The sequence below is a fragment of the Ipomoea triloba genome, chromosome 2 (assembly GCF_003576645.1).
Source record: "Ipomoea triloba cultivar NCNSP0323 chromosome 2, ASM357664v1".
In the NCBI taxonomy this organism is placed as follows: Eukaryota; Viridiplantae; Streptophyta; class Magnoliopsida; order Solanales; family Convolvulaceae; genus Ipomoea; species Ipomoea triloba.
The window spans coordinates 21,593,645-21,613,182 of NC_044917.1; the positions used below are offsets into that span (position 1 = coordinate 21,593,645).

Sequence of the window (19,538 nt, forward strand, 5' to 3'; positions counted from 1 at the left end):
TGAAAAATTTGTATCACTCAATATTTTTTCTGTTTTTGAATTTTGTACTGTTCAACTGGCTGAATCGATTTTTATTTTTATCTGCATTTTCTTAACCATATATTCCCATTCTCACATGCTAAAAGAGAAATAGGATGGTTTAGGACTGATCCATTTTAGAGCCATTTTGAATATAGGAGTCGCAGATATAAAGTATAAATTAAATTTACGAAAAGCAATGAACTAATTTCTCTAATACTGTTCATTATTGTTTACATCTTATCTAGTAATGCATTACTCTGACCTCCATACGATCTGGATCATTGTACAAATAATTAGTTAATGCCCAAAAAACACAGATGGTTTTGTGGTTTAGTTGGTTATCACGTCAATCTAACACACTGAAGGTCTCCGGTTCAAGTCCGTGCGAAGCCATCATAAAACGGGTAATTTTTTTTTATATTAAAAAGGGCTCTGGTTCGAGTCCGGGCTAAGCCATCTCCAAATGAGAAATAATTTAATCTCCAATGGTAGAAATGTCAATTCTGATCAATCAAAATATTTCCAATGTTTGGTTGTTATTTCAAGTTTAACGTAAGGGGTAAAACCGTACTTTCATCAGCTAGGTTTCTTCCTCCTCTTCTTTCGCCAATGTTTGTTGTTATTTGGTCATCAAAGAAATGGCTAAAACTATCTTTTCATATTCTGAGTTTCTTCTTCCTCCTGTTCCCATCTAATTGTGAAAAATCACTATAGTGAGAGGAACATAGTTTTGATTAACTCTAAAAAAATATGTTCATTAAAAAGGGCTCCGGTTCGAGTCCGGGCTAAGCCATTTCCAAACGAGAAATAATTTAATCTCCAATTGTAGAAATGTCAATTCTGATTAATCAAATTTAATCTCCAATTGTAGAAATGTCAATTCTGATTAATCAAAATATTTCCAATGTTTGGTTGTTATTTCAAGTGATTAATCAAAATATTTCCAATGTTTGGTTGTTATTTCAAGTTTAACGTAAGGGGTAAAACCGTACTTTCATCAGTTTGGTTTCTTCCTTCTCTTCTTTCGCCAATGTTTGTTGTTATTTGGTCATCAAAGAAAGGGCTAAAACTATCTTTTCATATTCTGAGTTTCTTCTTCGTCCTGTTCCCATTTAATTGTGAAAAACCACTATAGTCAGAGGAACATAGCTTTGATTAACTCTAAAAAAAAATGTTCATTGACTATTGCATAACTCACATTTTGGTTATCAGTTAACAATAAATCTATACGAGTCGATCGATTAAGTAACATGATTTTTGTGCCTCAATTTGGGATTTGATTTTCCTTGTGCTACTTTATTTACGGGTTGATAAAAAAAATTTATTTAAAATAATTGATGCAATTAATTTATATATTTTTAATATTTTAATATTAATTATTCAAATATGTATGACGCTAAATGCTAAATAAGTTTTCCTGTGTAGTTTTTATAATTACTTCACCAAAAAATTTGTTTTAAATATAGATTCGTCTAATCAGATAGCTTGAAAAATTTGTATCACTCAATATTTTTTCTGTTTTTGAATCTTGTACTGTTCAACTGGCTGAATCGATTTTTATTTTTATCTGCCTTTTCTTAACCATATATCCCCCATTCTCACATGCTAAAAGTGATATAGGATGGTTTATGACTGATCCATTTTAGAGCCATTTTGAATATAGGAGTTGCAGATATAAAGTATAAATTAAATTTACGAAAAGCAATGAACTAATTTCTCTAATACTATTCATTATTGTTTACATCTTATCTAGTAATGCATTACTCTGACCTCCATATGATCTGGATCATTGTACAAATAATTAGTTAATGCCCAAAAAACACAGATGGTTTTGTGGTTTAGTTGGTTATCACGTCAATCTAACACACTGAAGGTTTCCGGTTCAAGTCTGTGCGAAGCCATCATAAAACGAGTAATTTTTTTTTTATTAAAAAGGGCTCCGGTTCGAGTCCGGGCTAAGCTGTAACCCCTCGTCTTTTCGAATAAGATTAAGGTTCGAGAAATATGTCTTTAAGCTATGACATTCCTGAGATGAGTGACTGATGCGTCAAAAGGATTTTTATAAGGAAATATAGTTATTATTAAGCTGCGATCGTTCGTCCTGGTCACGAACCGTAAAATTTTTAGGAACTAGTATTTGGACTTGTTTGTCCTAGGAAATGGATTTCTAGACACCATACTATTATTCTGGAATTTCGTATTTAATTAGATTAGCCCATAGCAGCGAAAATTTATTTTGATCGTACATCGCTAAATTTCGCGGTGTACCGAACCTAGCCCAATTTTGAGGGTTAGTCTGGAATAAATTTTTAGTTTCGGAATTTATTCTATCTGGATTATTTTCTACCGAAAATTCATCTGTTTCAATCCCGATCAGTCCAAGTTGAGATATTTTATTATTTTATTATTTTTTTCTTAATCTTATCACATAAGCCAATTATGTGTGATGTGAGTATAAAAGCCATTTGTTTCCCTTTTCTTCTTCCCATTGCCGAAATCACAAAGAGAGAAAGAGAGATGATTTTCACCATTTTCCTCCATTAAAACCATAGCCAAGCTTTGTTCACAACTCTCAAATTGTTCGGTAAGATTCCAATTTTATTCGGTAGATAGTCTTATATTCCTCTCTAGATTCATAATCTAAGTTTAGATTTCCTAAATTGTGTTGTTATGATGTTGGATTCTGGTCTAGGGTTTCAAGAAGAATTTGGGGGAAATCACTCAAAGACTCTTTCTAAGGATTTTAGTAGCTAATTGAGGTAAGGAATTCCCTTAAGTTGGAATTAGTCACTTGAATTTGGATAATTGATTTTGGTTGAAATATGGTGTTTTTTGAACTTTGGAAATATTTTTGTATACATGTTCATAGCTTGGATATGCATGTATATGTTATATTTCTGTCCATATAGGCTTATACTTGTGAAAATAGTGAAAGGAAATCAGGGTAGATTCTGGCAGTAACTTCCGAGATTTATTGGGAAAAATTGGTAAGGTATTTTGATCCTACTTTTTTTAGACATGTAGTTCTATAAGTGTAGAACCCGCATATAAAATTTCATACTGATCGGAGTAGTGGAAGTATGGTTTTCGGAATTTTTCCCAAAACTGGTCCAGGGAGAGACAGAATTCCGGACAGCACACTGCCAAGGGCAAAGATGGAATTTTCTGTGTTTATTCGCGGACCAAAATGACTAAAACATTTTATGGACATTAAGTACTATAAGTTGGGATTCTACCATAAACATTTCAAGTGAAAAAGAGTTCGGGAACTATTTTTACCGGCTCAATCTTTCGGACTGCGCCAAGCTGAAATTTTCTGAATTATGCTTAGTATGATTATGGATGTGTTAATGATAATTGTGAGGTAGTTAGTGAGTTAATGGTGATTAGGTGATGCTAAGGACGTGGATTATGACTATGTTCTACATAATACACATATGTATATGTCATGTTATGGTACTAGTATGTGTAATTATCTATACTATGAAATATGTTATGTTATGTTGTTAGTAGGCCAAATTACCTATATTGTGAATATAGTATATGTCAATATATATATACATATATACGTGTATGTAGTATATATATATCATATGTATAGGATGTATATATATGTACATGTATTTATATAGTATACAACAAGTAGGTACAAGTAGTATAACGTGTGACATTATGTATATATAATTGTAGTATATGTACCGTATTATGTATACATATTATATGTGTGTATGGGGCAGCATATATATATATATACGTGTTGTGTATATATATATATGGTATGTGTGTATATATGTATATATGTGTATTATGTATATATGTATATATACGGGTAATGTGTGTATATATGTACATATATGAGTATGTATGTATAATTAAATAAAGTGTTGTAGTATGTATATATTTGGGTATGTGTACCTTAAGTGAATATGCATAAATATGTGGAAAGTGTTGTGTGGTATGCATATATACATACGTGTAGGGTGATGATGGAAAATGTTTTGAGAGACAAGACTTGTGAACCAAGGTGAGAATGGTAATTGATTTCAAAATGGGGACTTGATTTTGTGGAAAATGTCCAAAAATGATTTTGACTCAAGGAAGATGAGAAAGGAAGGAAAATGTTTTCAAAACCTTAGTTTCAGGAAGTCAAAGAGGACCTTGTCATTTATATTACCTCGGGCTATAGTACCGATGGTTTTCTTCAATATATGTATAGTTGTCTCTACGTCACTTCGTCAGGCGTAGGGAGTCTCTGCGTCACTCAGTCAGGCGCAGGGGAGTTTTCTATACGTCACTTCGTCAGGCGTAGGGAATCTCTGCGTCACTCAGTCAGGCGCAGGGGAGTTTTCTATATCACTCAGTCAGGCGTAGGCCGTGGGGGTGTGCACACTTAAGTATAGATACTCATGTCATTTTCGGGTTGGTATCAGCTTTATGGACCTAGGTGGGGCCAAACTAGGGACCATAATGATGAACCTTCGTCCAAGGGATCACGAACGAGACTTGGGGCAGGACCGTAATCCCCATGTCCAGATCCGATTTCGGTCTAGTCAAAGAAATTTGTATCCTCAATAAGGTCTCTTGCTTCTAGTCAGAAACTAAGTAACGTTTTCATAATTGAAGACAACNGACCATAATGATGAACCTTCGTCCAAGGGATCACGAATGAGATTTGGGGCAGGACCGTAATCCCCATGTCCAGATCCGATTTCGGTCTAGTCAAAGAAACTTGTATCCTCAATAAGGTCTCTTGCTTCTAGTCAGAAACTAAGTAGCGTTTTTGTAATTAAAGACAACTAGAGGTCATAATTGCGGCAATGACATATGTAATAGACATGGCTAGTGCTGAAAACCTAGCCCGAATGAAAAAGAAGTCAAAGGCAACCTAGTTTGATGAACTAGGAAATTTGAGTAAGGAAATGTGTTGTGACTTATATACTCATTATATTCTTGTAATTATACGGCATTAACTGTTGATTTCAGTTATGAAAGACCTGGACACCATATTTGGTAATGTGTATTTACCTTTATGAAATATTTGTCAAAACTTTTACCTGATGGAAGTGACAAATGGATTACCTTACTTAGCCGTCGTGCTAACTACACTTCACCGTGTACGTCATTTCAGATGTCATCCAGTGAGGGATCCTGTAGCCCGGCAAACACTCCTGATCATGTTTGCCCGGGACCTACTTTTGTTGGTCAAATTCTGCATGACACGTCGGGCAGAGACCCGTATTCTCCACCCTATTCTCAAGGCTACTCTCCAGGCTATACTCCAGCATCCCCTGACTATACTCCAGCAACCCCAGTCAGCCCAGTAAATATCTTTTGGTAACCTTAGTTTTGGCTGACTCTAGTCTGTTAGGTTGTGGAGGACCCGGAGTTTGTAATGACAGCCCGTCGGGCAAACTCTTGTAGATATCTTTTGATATTAATATATATATATATACCTAAAATATTATATTTTGATGTTTGGGGTGTTGATGTTGAGTGAAATTTCTTTTAGCCTGTGCACTGAGAGTGGAAGTTTTATCAAAGAGGTGATAGAATTCACTCTAAGTGTGGCGGTAGCACCCGGTTTTCTGTTGATATGATGTATAAGCTTCCGCAGCGTTTATTACGGATTTCGTGATAAGTGTAAGTCTTGAGAACCGGGGTGTTACATAAGCCATCTCCAAACGAGAAATAATTTAATCTCCAATGGTAGAAATGTCAATTCTGATCAATCAAAATATTTCCAATGTTTGGTTGTTATTTCAAGTGATCAATCAAAATATTTCCAATGTTTGGTTGTTATTTCAAGTTTAACGTAAAAATATTTCCAATGTTTGGTTGTTATTTCAAGTTTAACGTAAAAATATTTCCAATGTTTGGTTGTTATTTCAAGTTTAACGTAAGAATATTTCCAATGTTTGGTTGTTATTTCAAGTTTAACGTAAGTGGTAAAACCGTACTTTCATCAGCTAGGTTTCTTCCTCCTCTTCTTTCGCCAATGTTTGTTGTTATTTGGTCATCAAAGAAATGGCTAAAACTATCTTTTCATATTCTGAGTTTCTTCTTCCTCCTGTTCCCATCTAATTGTGAAAAATCACTATACTGAGAGGAACATAGCTTTGATTAACTCTAAAAAAAATGTTCATTGACCATTACATAACTCACATTTTGGTTATCAGTTAACAATAAATCTAACCGAGTCCATCGATTATGTAACAAGGTTTTCGTGCCTCAATTTGGGATTTGATTTTCATGTAACAAGGTTTTCGTGCCTCAATTTGGGATTTGATTTTCCTTGTGCTAGGTTTTCGTGCCTCAATTTGGGATTTGATTTTCCTTGTGCTATTTTATTTACGGGTTGATAAAAAAACATTTATTTAAAATAATTGATGCAATTAATTTATATATTTTTAATATTTTAATATTAATTATTCAAATATGTATGACGATAAATGCAAAATAAGTTTTGCTGTGTAGTTATTAAAATTACTTCACCAAAAAATTTGTTTTAAATATAGATTCGTCTCATCAAATAGCTTGAAAAATTTGTATCACTCAATATTTTTTCTGTTTTTGAATTTTGTACTGTTCAACTGGCTGAATCGATTTTTATTGTTATCTGCCTTTTCTTAACCATATATCCCCATTCTCACATGCTAAAAGAGAAATAGGATGGTTTAGGACTGATCCATTTTAGAGCCATTTTGAATATAGGAGTTGCAGATATAAAGTGTAAATTAAACTTACGAAAAGCAATGAACTAATTTCTCTAATACTGTTCATTACAGTTTACATCTTATGTAGTAATGCATTACTCTGACCTCCATACGATCTGGATCATTGTACAAATAATTAGTTAATGCATAAAAAACACAAATGGTTTCGTGGTGTAGTTGGTTATCACGTCAGCCTAACACACTGAAGGTCTCCGGTTCAAGTCTGGGCAAAGCCATCATAAAACGACTAATTTTTTTTTATATTAAAAAGGGCTCCGGTTCGAGTCCGGGCTAAGCCATTTCCAAACAAGAAATAATTTAATCTCCAATGGTAGAAATGTCAATTCTGATCAATCAAAATATTTCCAATGTTTGGTTGTTATTTCAAGTTTAACGTAAGGGGTAAAACCGTACTTTCATCAGCTAGGTTTCTTCCTCCTCTTCTTTCGCCAATGTTTGTTGTTATTTGGTCATCAAAGAAAGGGCTAAAACTATCTTTTCATATTCTGAGTTTCTTCTTCCTCCTGTTCCTATCTAATTGTGAAAAATCACTATAGTGAGAGGAACATAGCTTTGATTAACTCTAAAAAAAAAATGTTTATTGACCATTGCATAACTCACATTTTGGTTATCAGTTAACAATAAATCTAACCGAGTCCATCGATTATGTAACAAGGTTTTCGTGCCACAATTTGGGATTTGATTTTCCTTGTGCTACTTTATTTACGGGTTGATAAAAAAACATTTATTTAAAATAATTGATGCAATTAATTTATATATTTTTAATATTTTAATATTAATTATTCAAATATGTATGACGATAAATGCTAAATAAGTTTTGCTGTGTAGTTATTAAAATTACTTCACCAAAAAATTTGTTTTAAATATAAATTTGTCTCATCAGATAGCTTGAAAATTTGTATCACTCAATATTTTTTCTGTTTTTGAATTTTGTATTGTTCAACTGGCTGAATCGATTTTTATTGTTATCTGCCTTTTCTTAACCATATATCCCCATTCTCACATGCTAAAAGAGAAATAGGATGGTTTAGGACTGATCCATTTTAGAGTCATTTTGAATATAGGAGTTGCAGATATAAAGTTTAAATTAAACTTACGAAAAGCAATGAACTAATTTCTCTAATACTGTTCATTACAGTTTACATCTATGAACTAATTTCTCTAATACTGTTCATTACAGTTTACATCTTATCTAGTAATGCATTACTACTGTTCATTACAGTTTACATCTTATCTAGTAATGCATTACTTTGACCTCCATACTATCTGGATCATTGTACAAATAATTAGTTAATGCCCAAAAAACACAGATGGTTTCGTGGTGTAGTTGGTTATCACGTCAGTTTAACACGCTGAAGGTCTCCGGTTCAAGTCCGGGCGAAGCCATTACAAAACGAGTAATTATTTTTTTATATTAAAAAGGGCTCCGGTTCGAGTCCGGGCTAAGCCATTTCCAAACGAGAAATAATTTAATCTCCAATTGTAGAAATGTCAATTCTGATTAATCAAAATATTTCCAATGTTTGGTTGTTATTTCAAGGTTAACGTAAGGGGTAAAACCGTACTTTTATCAGCTAGGTTTCTTCCTCCTCTTCTTTCGCCAATGTTTGTTGTTATTTGGTCATCAAAGAAAGGGCTAAAATTATCTTTTCATATTCTGAGTTTCTTCTTCGACCTATTCCCATCTAATTGTGAAAAACCACTATAGTCAGAGGAACATAGCTTTGATTAACTCTAAAAAAAAATGTTCATTGACTATTGCATAACTCACATTTTGGTTATCAGTTAACAATAAATCTAACCGAGTCGATCGATTAAGTAACAAGGTTTTTGTGCCTCAATTTGGGATTTGATTTTCCTTGTGCTACTTTATTTACGGGTTGATAAAAAAAATTTATTTAAAATAATTGATGCAATTAATTTATATATTTTTAATATTTTAATATTAATTATTCAAATATGTATGACGATAAATGCAAAATAAGTTTTGCTGTGTAGTTATTAAAATTACTTCACCAAAAAATTTGTTTTAAATATAGATTCGTCTCATCAAATAGCTTGAAAAATTTGTATCACTCAATATTTTTTCTGTTTTTGAATTTTGTACTGTTCAACTGGCTGAATCGATTTTTATTGTTATCTGCCTTTTCTTAACCATATATCCCCATTCTCACATGCTAAAAGAGAAATAGGATGGTTTAGGACTGATCCATTTTAGAGCCATTTTGAATATAGGAGTTGCAGATATAAAGTGTAAATTAAACTTACGAAAAGCAATGAACTAATTTCTCTAATACTGTTCATTACAGTTTACATCTTATCTAGTAATGCATTACTCTGACCTCCATACGATCTGGATCATTGTACAAATAATTAGTTAATGCCTAAAAAACACAAATGGTTTCGTGGTGTAGTTGGTTATCACGTCAGCCTAACACACTGAAGGTCTCCGGTTCAAGTCTGGGCAAAGCCATCATAAAACGAGTAATTTTTTTTTATATTAAAAAGGGCTCCGGTTCGAGTCCGGGCTAAGCCATTTCCAAACGAGAAATAATTTAATCTCCAATGGTAGAAATGTCAATTCTGATCAATCAAAATATTTCCAATGTTTGGTTGTTATTTCAAGTTTAACGTAAGGGGTAAAACCGTACTTTCATCAGCTAGGTTTCTTCCTCCTCTTCTTTCGCCAATGTTTGTTGTTATTTGGTCATCAAAGAAAGGGCTAAAACTATCTTTTCATATTCTGAGTTTCTTCTTCCTCCTGTTCCCATCAAATTGTGAAAAATCACTATAGTGAGAGGAACATAGCTTTGATTAACTCTAAAAAAAAAATGTTTATTGACCATTGCATAACTCACATTTTGGTTATCAGTTAACAATAAATCTAACCGAGTCCATCGATTATGTAATAAGGTTTTCGTGCCTCAATTTGGGATTTGATTTTCCTTGTGCTATTTTATTTACGGGTTGATAAAAAAACATTTATTTAAAATAATTGATGCAATTAATTTATATATTTTTAATATTTTAATATTAATTATTCAAATATGTATGACGATAAATGCAAAATAAGTTTTGCTGTGTAGTTATAAAAATTACTTCACCAAAAAATTTGTTTTAAATATAGATTCGTCTCATCAAATAGCTTGAAAAATTTTTATAACTCAATATTTTTTCTGTTTTTGAATTTTGTACTGTTCAACTGGCTGAATCGATTTTTATTGTTATCTGCCTTTTCTTAACCATATATCCCCATTCTCACATGCTAAAAGAGAAATAGGATGGTTTAGGACTGATCCATTTTAGAGCCATTTTGAATATAGGAGTTGCAGATATAAAGTGTAAATTAAACTTACGAAAAGCAATGAACTAATTTCTCTAATACTGTTCATTACAGTTTACATCTTATCTAGTAATGCATTACTCTGACCTCCATACGAGAAATAATTTAATCTCCAATGGTAGAAATGTCAATTCTGATCAATCAAAATATTTCCAATGTTTGGTTGTTATTTCAAGTTTACCGTAAGGGGTAAAACCGTACTTTCATTAGCTAGGTTTCTTCCTCCTCTTCTTTCGCCAATGTTTGTTGTTATCTGGTCATCAAAGAAAGGGCTAAAACTATCTTTTCATATTCTGAGTTTCTTCTTCCTCCTGTTCCCATGTAATTTTGAAAAATCACTATAGTGAGAGGAACATAGCTTTGATTAACTCTAAAAAAAAATGTTCATTGACTATTGCATAACTCACATAAAACTAGTGACATTGGAGGTGAGTTTATGGATGTTTTGTTAGATGATCATGTCACAAGAGAAGTGAATATTGAAGAAACCCATGAAATTAATCAAGAAGGCCGAATGGAAGTAGATGAAACCCATGAAATTAATCAAGAAGGCCGAATGGAAGTAGATGAAAGTCAACTTGGAACAAATTTCGTTGACATCAACATTGAGGCCGAGAATGAGGAGTATGAAGTGGAAAATGTTCAAGAAATTGAAGTTGAGGTCAACACTAGAGAAACTAATGTTGAAAATGATGATGGCAACATTTTTGAGGTTGAGGCTGACTTGGACACAAACATTAGTGTAGATGAGGCTAATCAAGAGGATGATTTTGTGTCACAAGAGGATGCTGGTGCACGTGAAGTTGAAAGTGACGGTGACCGTGATGCATATCAAGATGGAAATGACGAAAGTGACAATTTTGTGGCTAACTTGGATGGCACAAATGACTATGTTGAGGCCAATACACGTGTGGATGCACAAGGAGAAATCAATGAAATTTTTGGTGCTGAGGCCGAACAAGATCAAGAAGAAGGAGTAGAAATTAATCCAAGCCATAGTGATGATGATGATGCTGTTGATGTTGGACAGGCTAGTACTCCTACACCTAGACCTGTGCCAATAAATATTGAAGACCGAATGCAGCAAGCCAGGGTGATTTCGAATTTATCAAAGGATAATTCGAATGAAATGATCATAGCCGCTCTCAAGGAATTCAAGGAAGCAGTAAGCAATTCTAACAATACTTTGTACACGAATTTCTTGAAATTATTTGAGCAGATTGCAGGCATGGAACGAGGCATGAACAGATTAAATCCAGTAATCAAGGAGGAATTAAATGGTTTCATTGCCAAGATGATGTTAATGCTGGAGAAAGAAAGGAAAGCAGTCATTGAGGTTGTGACATCTCAGAAGGAAATAATTGAGAAGAATGACCGTGTAGTGAACGGCAAGTTGAGGCATGTTATGGCCCAAGTGGAAGAGTTGAAAAATGTGACATCAAGGAGCAACTTGTCACATGAAGCAAGTATTGATGTGTACAAGAGTGCCTACACACGCTAGTCAACACCATCCAAGGATTGGAGAAGAAATTGGAGGAAATGGACGCAAGGCACAAAGATGACTCAATCCTGATCAAAGAAATGAGAGCACAGCAAAAAGGTGACACGGTGATATTCAGGAAAGTTTTGGATGCTACCAAAAAGGGGGAAGAAAGGTTACCCTCTCATTTTGGTGGATCATCTTCGCAGGGGGAAGCACAAAGGGAAGAAGAATGGGTACCGCCGACATTTCGATTTATTTATTGATTTTTCAAGTACACCTGTGTGCGTTGACGAAGATAGGGTGATCAAAATGTTCAAGCTTCACCTACCCAAGGAAACAAGACTCACCGAAGGAAGAACTCTAAAGGAGTGTGCTCAATGGTACACTAGAGGAGTGTTTCTCACTAGTGATCCAAAGGAAGTCATCAAGCATTACTTGGAAGGAAGAGTCAAAGAAAAATTTCTACATGATGACTGCAAAGGTAACTTCAAGAAGCTTAGAGCTAGGATAAATGATATGCTTGGTCTTTATTGAGTTCTAGTTCTATTATGTTATGTACGCACCATTATAACACTATGAAGCTTATTTTGATATTGAATGATATGGTACGAATTTCTTATGTTTATAGTGTTTTATAGTTGTTTTATTACTTTATTAATTTTTGGACACAAGTTTTAATTTTGTAACATGCAAAATTGAGGGCAAAAGAAATTATTGACAAAAGTTAAAATTGAAATTGAAACCTCAAACTTGCAATTTTAGTACGTGTCTAAATTATAAAGCAAGTAGGTCAGTCANATTTTGAATATAGGAGTTGCAGATATAAAGTGTAAATTAAACTTACGAAAAGCAATGAACTAATTTCTCTAATACTGTTCATTACAGTTTACATCTTATCTAGTAATGCATTACTCTGACCTCCATACGAGAAATAATTTAATCTCCAATGGTAGAAATGTCAATTCTGATCAATCAAAATATTTCCAATGTTTGGTTGTTATTTCAAGTTTACCGTAAGGGGTAAAACCGTACTTTCATTAGCTAGGTTTCTTCCTCCTCTTCTTTCGCCAATGTTTGTTGTTATCTGGTCATCAAAGAAAGGGCTAAAACTATCTTTTCATATTCTGAGTTTCTTCTTCCTCCTGTTCCCATGTAATTTTGAAAAATCACTATAGTGAGAGGAACATAGCTTTGATTAACTCTAAAAAAAAATGTTCATTGACTATTGCATAACTCACATAAAACTAGTGACATTGGAGGTGAGTTTATGGATGTTTTGTTAGATGATCATGTCACAAGAGAAGTGAATATTGAAGAAACCCATGAAATTAATCAAGAAGGCCGAATGGAAGTAGATGAAAGTCAACTTGGAACAAATTTCGTTGACATCAACATTGAGGCCGAGAATGAGGAGTATGAAGTGGAAAATGTTCAAGAAATTGAAGTTGAGGTCAACACTAGAGAAACTAATGTTGAAAATGATGATGGCAACATTTTTGAGGTTGAGGCTGACTTGGACACAAACATTAGTGTAGATGAGGCTAATCAAGAGGATGATTTTGTGTCACAAGAGGATGCTGGTGCACGTGAAGTTGAAAGTGACGGTGACCGTGATGCATATCAAGATGGAAATGACGAAAGTGACAATTTTGTGGCTAACTTGGATGGCACAAATGACTATGTTGAGGCCAATACACGTGTGGATGCACAAGGAGAAATCAATGAAATTTTTGGTGCTGAGGCCGAACAAGATCAAGAAGAAGGAGTAGAAATTAATCCAAGCCATAGTGATGATGATGATGCTGTTGATGTTGGACAGGCTAGTACTCCTACACCTAGACCTGTGCCAATAAATATTGAAGACCGAATGCAGCAAGCCAGGGTGATTTCGAATTTATCAAAGGATAATTCGAATGAAATGATCATAGCCGCTCTCAAGGAATTCAAGGAAGCAGTAAGCAATTCTAACAATACTTTGTACACGAATTTCTTGAAATTATTTGAGCAGATTGCAGGCATGGAACGAGGCATGAACAGATTAAATCCAGTAATCAAGGAGGAATTAAATGGTTTCATTGCCAAGATGATGTTAATGCTGGAGAAAGAAAGGAAAGCAGTCATTGAGGTTGTGACATCTCAGAAGGAAATAATTGAGAAGAATGACCGTGTAGTGAACGGCAAGTTGAGGCATGTTATGGCCCAAGTGGAAGAGTTGAAAAATGTGACATCAAGGAGCAACTTGTCACATGAAGCAAGTATTGATGTGTACAAGAGTGCCTACACACGCTAGTCAACACCATCCAAGGATTGGAGAAGAAATTGGAGGAAATGGACGCAAGGCACAAAGATGACTCAATCCTGATCAAAGAAATGAGAGCACAGCAAAAAGGTGACACGGTGATATTCAGGAAAGTTTTGGATGCTACCAAAAAGGGGGAAGAAAGGTTACCCTCTCATTTTGGTGGATCATCTTCGCAGGGGGAAGCACAAAGGGAAGAAGAATGGGTACCGCCGACATTTCGATTTATTTATTGATTTTTCAAGTACACCTGTGTGCGTTGACGAAGATAGGGTGATCAAAATGTTCAAGCTTCACCTACCCAAGGAAACAAGACTCACCGAAGGAAGAACTCTAAAGGAGTGTGCTCAATGGTACACTAGAGGAGTGTTTCTCACTAGTGATCCAAAGGAAGTCATCAAGCATTACTTGGAAGGAAGAGTCAAAGAAAAATTTCTACATGATGACTGCAAAGGTAACTTCAAGAAGCTTAGAGCTAGGATAAATGATATGCTTGGTCTTTATTGAGTTCTAGTTCTATTATGTTATGTACGCACCATTATAACACTATGAAGCTTATTTTGATATTGAATGATATGGTACGAATTTCTTATGTTTATAGTGTTTTATAGTTGTTTTATTACTTTATTAATTTTTGGACACAAGTTTTAATTTTGTAACATGCAAAATTGAGGGCAAAAGAAATTATTGACAAAAGTTAAAATTGAAATTGAAACCTCAAACTTGCAATTTTAGTACGTGTCTAAATTATAAAGCAAGTAGGTCAGTCAAATTGTAAACTCGTCAATTGGCTAGTCAAAATAAAATTAGAAAAATGAAAAATCAATTTTTGATTGGACTATAGCCAAAATGTTCGGGTATAGGTTTTGGTATCATCAAAAAGGGGAAATTGTTAGGAATATATTGTAATTGTTTTGATGAACCAAAAATGTAATATTAGATCCCCAATTTTGTTTTGAGTCTAGTATAGGATTACGTCAAGTACGAGTCGAATCGGTTAAGCGAAAATTACAATAGTATAAATTTTTAATTTATACTTGTAAGTCATTCGCTTCCACTTTACAAATTGAGGAGAATTTGGAAGATTGATCAAGACTCGAAGACATCCCGGAGCAAGTCAACGGTTCAAATTGCAAGAATGAATTCTTTAGAAGAATTAATTAATTCGTGATGAAGATGTTGCAATTAAAAGTCAAAATTGAAGTCAATCTCGAATGGGTTCTCTCACAAAATATTTTAGAGGCTAACTCATGCAAGGAAAATATTTTTGGTGATGAGGATGACCTTGCCTCTTTATTCTATGGAGATGAGGATGACTAGCTCAACAAATTCAAAGAGAAGATGACTTGGCCGAAAATCAATTCAAGATTGGAGATGAGGATGACTTGAATTAAATTAAAGGGAGAAGAGGATGACTTGACCGAATTTAAGTTCAAGAATGAGGATGAGGATGACTTAGTCTATTGGAATTAATTCAAGGAGGATGAGGATGACTTAGCTACAAGTCATTTTGGAGATGAGGCTAACTATGTATATTCTTGAAAGGAGGATGAGGATGACCTACACTTAATGGTCAACCTAGTATGCCATGCATGATTTACGTGAAACCCAAATCAATAGGGGGAAGAACAAAAATCATTTTTGAGGATGAGTATGGCATAACCAAGGAGGAAAATAGGATGGTCTATTTTTTATTCAAGAAAGGTGAATTCAAATTTGCTACAAGGAGCTGAAGATCATCATGAGAAAAGTCAGTATACTTTTCAGAGGCATCAATTATGCTCAAGCAAGAGTCACCGAACGGATATATTTTCAGAGCAGNCATAGCCGCTCTCAAGGAATTCAAGGAAGCAGTAAGCAATTCTAACAATACTTTGTACACGAATTTCTTGAAATTATTTGAGCAGATTGCAGGCATGGAACGAGGCATGAACAGATTAAATCCAGTAATCAAGGAGGAATTAAATGGTTTCATTGCCAAGATGATGTTAATGCTGGAGAAAGAAAGGAAAGCAGTCATTGAGGTTGTGACATCTCAGAAGGAAATAATTGAGAAGAATGACCGTGTAGTGAACGGCAAGTTGAGGCATGTTATGGCCCAAGTGGAAGAGTTGAAAAATGTGACATCAAGGAGCAACTTGTCACATGAAGCAAGTATTGATGTGTACAAGAGTGCCTACACACGCTAGTCAACACCATCCAAGGATTGGAGAAGAAATTGGAGGAAATGGACGCAAGGCACAAAGATGACTCAATCCTGATCAAAGAAATGAGAGCACAGCAAAAAGGTGACACGGTGATATTCAGGAAAGTTTTGGATGCTACCAAAAAGGGGGAAGAAAGGTTACCCTCTCATTTTGGTGGATCATCTTCGCAGGGGGAAGCACAAAGGGAAGAAGAATGGGTACCGCCGACATTTCGATTTATTTATTGATTTTTCAAGTACACCTGTGTGCGTTGACGAAGATAGGGTGATCAAAATGTTCAAGCTTCACCTACCCAAGGAAACAAGACTCACCGAAGGAAGAACTCTAAAGGAGTGTGCTCAATGGTACACTAGAGGAGTGTTTCTCACTAGTGATCCAAAGGAAGTCATCAAGCATTACTTGGAAGGAAGAGTCAAAGAAAAATTTCTACATGATGACTGCAAAGGTAACTTCAAGAAGCTTAGAGCTAGGATAAATGATATGCTTGGTCTTTATTGAGTTCTAGTTCTATTATGTTATGTACGCACCATTATAACACTATGAAGCTTATTTTGATATTGAATGATATGGTACGAATTTCTTATGTTTATAGTGTTTTATAGTTGTTTTATTACTTTATTAATTTTTGGACACAAGTTTTAATTTTGTAACATGCAAAATTGAGGGCAAAAGAAATTATTGACAAAAGTTAAAATTGAAATTGAAACCTCAAACTTGCAATTTTAGTACGTGTCTAAATTATAAAGCAAGTAGGTCAGTCAAATTGTAAACTCGTCAATTGGCTAGTCAAAATAAAATTAGAAAAATGAAAAATCAATTTTTGATTGGACTATAGCCAAAATGTTCGGGTATAGGTTTTGGTATCATCAAAAAGGGAAATTGTTAGGAATATATTGTAATTGTTTTGATGAACCAAAAATGTAATATTAGATCCCCAATTTTGTTTTGAGTCTAGTATAGGATTACGTCAAGTACGAGTCGAATCGGTTAAGCGAAAATTACAATAGTATAAATTTTTAATTTATACTTGTAAGTCATTCGCTTCCACTTTACAAATTGAGGAGAATTTGGAAGATTGATCAAGACTCGAAGACATCCCGGAGCAAGTCAACGGTTCAAATTGCAAGAATGAATTCTTTAGAAGAATTAATTAATTCGTGATGAAGATGTTGCAATTAAAAGTCAAAATTGAAGTCAATCTCGAATGGGTTCTCTCACAAAATATTTTAGAGGCTAACTCATGCAAGGAAAATATTTTTGGTGATGAGGATGACCTTGCCTCTTTATTCTATGGAGATGAGGATGACTAGCTCAACAAATTCAAAGAGAAGATGACTTGGCCGAAAATCAATTCAAGATTGGAGATGAGGATGACTTGAATTAAATTAAAGGGAGAAGAGGATGACTTGACCGAATTTAAGTTCAAGAATGAGGATGAGGATGACTTAGTCTATTGGAATTAATTCAAGGAGGATGAGGATGACTTAGCTACAAGTCATTTTGGAGATGAGGCTAACTATGTATATTCTTGAAAGGAGGATGAGGATGACCTACACTTAATGGTCAACCTAGTATGCCATGCATGATTTACGTGAAACCCAAATCAATAGGGGGAAGAACAAAAATCATTTTTGAGGATGAGTATGGCATAACCAAGGAGGAAAATAGGATGGTCTATTTTTTATTCAAGAAAGGTGAATTCAAATTTGCTACAAGGAGCTGAAGATCATCATGAGAAAAGTCAGTATACTTTTCAGAGGCATCAATTATGCTCAAGCAAGAGTCACCGAACGGATATATTTTCAGAGCAGCATGACTTATGGATTATGAACAAAGTCAAGTGTTCACACTACCAAAGTCAAAGATGGATGGCTACAAGTTACAAGGAAAATCATATCAGTGATTGCAGAAGAACGTTGGAGGATTATCAGAAGCAAAAATTCAAATTCATCTGACGGAGCCATCAAAGTTGACAAAGACCATCTGAAAGCATTTAATGCTCTGAAGAATTACAACGGGCAAATAGCTAATTTAGCTATATAAACCCAAGAAGACTTGATAAAAAGAATGGTGAATGACGCAACGAAAAAGAGAATAAAAATACGGACGAGGTATTAGCACTGAATACACAACAAGTGATATCAGATTTGAAAGTGCTGAGAAGTGAGCTATACACGAGAGAAATCAAGTCTTAGAAAAGAAACACTTTATTTCTTGAAAAGAAATTGTAGGAGTGTAGCTTTGTGCAAAAAACACTCGGGGGAAACTAAGTGTAGCTGGGTGCAAAACACTTGGTTGATTGCTTTGTGCGAATTACTCAGAGGAGTGCAGCTTTGTGCAGAACACTTGTGGAGACTAAGTGTAGCTGGGTGCAAAACACTTGGTTGATTGCTTTGTGCGAATTACTCAGAGGAGTGCAACTTTGTGCAGAACACTTGTGGAGACTAAGTGTAGCTGGGTGCAAAACACTTGGTTGAAGGGCATAGCTGGGTGCGAGACGCTCGTGAACATAGCTAGGTGCAAGACGTTCGGGTTTGAGTGTTGCTGTAGCGAAAGTGCATTCGAAGTAGAGGAGTGCTAGAAGAGCACATATTCACTATTGTATCTGGGTGATTGAAAATAGTGGAATCTCTCCTGGAAGAAGGAGAAAGTGGATTAGGAGGATTACATCACTTCCGAACCACTATAAATCCCTGTGTCATTTACTTTATCTGCTCATATCTCTACTTGCATATTTATCTATCTGAGCATCAAATGCATTGAATATTTTGTCACATTTATTACTCTTGAACTTTATTGATATACGTGACATCATTTTTGCATGCAAGACATATTTGCATACCCAACCTCATCCTGTGAAAGTTATATTTGTTGTTATGCTATGAACCCAACTATTCATTGCATATACTGTTTGATCTGGGTTTGATAGTTCCCACGTCCGCATGCGAGCCAAACTTTATATACTCATTACCGACGTTTCTAACGTGTTGCATGTTGTGAAGTTCTTCATTTTTGCGTAACTTTGATTATAGCACTTTACCGTTTATTTATCCGCTGTGCAATTCAAGTTCAATTTATTCACTTGGATTCTTTCTATTGAAGTGTTATAATAATTTTTTGAAAAGTTAGAAAAGTCTATTCACCCCCCCCCCCTAGACTTTTCCCTACCCTATCGGGACCAACAAGTGGTATCAGAGCGGTTGTCTATTTAAGTCAAATCTCGACTGCTAGACGGATCTCAAACCTTCAAAATGAAGAGAGACTTGGCTCCCAACCTATTATTCTCATTAGATAAATTTGATGATTGGAAAATCCATATGCAGGTTCATTTGTCCGCATTACACGATGAAATGTGGGAAGTCATTAAAGACGGGCCGATCAAAATCTTAAAGATCAATACCGCTGTAGCACAAACGAGTACAACACCGCAGTACATTCCTAAACCCATAGA

General features: G+C 34.7%; 1 long non-coding RNA gene and 4 other non-coding genes across 5 annotated transcripts; all 5 read left to right on the forward strand.

The window, feature by feature from the left end:
* The first annotated feature begins 340 nt into the window (after positions 1 to 340).
* TRNAV-AAC lies at positions 341 to 414 on the forward strand. Its single transcript has one exon. It is a non-coding gene; the product is annotated as a tRNA-Val (tRNA).
* A 2,283-nt stretch (positions 415 to 2,697) lies between these two features.
* Positions 2,698 to 5,493, forward strand: LOC116004499. Its single transcript, XR_004094812.1, has 2 exons — positions 2,698 to 2,780; positions 5,150 to 5,493. It is a non-coding gene; the product is annotated as an uncharacterized LOC116004499 (long non-coding RNA).
* Positions 5,494 to 6,896: 1,403 nt separating this feature from the next.
* On the forward strand, positions 6,897 to 6,970 carry TRNAV-AAC. Its single transcript has one exon. It is a non-coding gene; the product is annotated as a tRNA-Val (tRNA).
* A 1,097-nt stretch (positions 6,971 to 8,067) lies between these two features.
* TRNAV-AAC lies at positions 8,068 to 8,141 on the forward strand. The gene has a single exon. It is a non-coding gene; the product is annotated as a tRNA-Val (tRNA).
* Positions 8,142 to 9,154: 1,013 nt separating this feature from the next.
* Positions 9,155 to 9,228, forward strand: TRNAV-AAC. Its single transcript has one exon. It is a non-coding gene; the product is annotated as a tRNA-Val (tRNA).
* Positions 9,229 to 19,538: the final 10,310 nt, after the last annotated feature.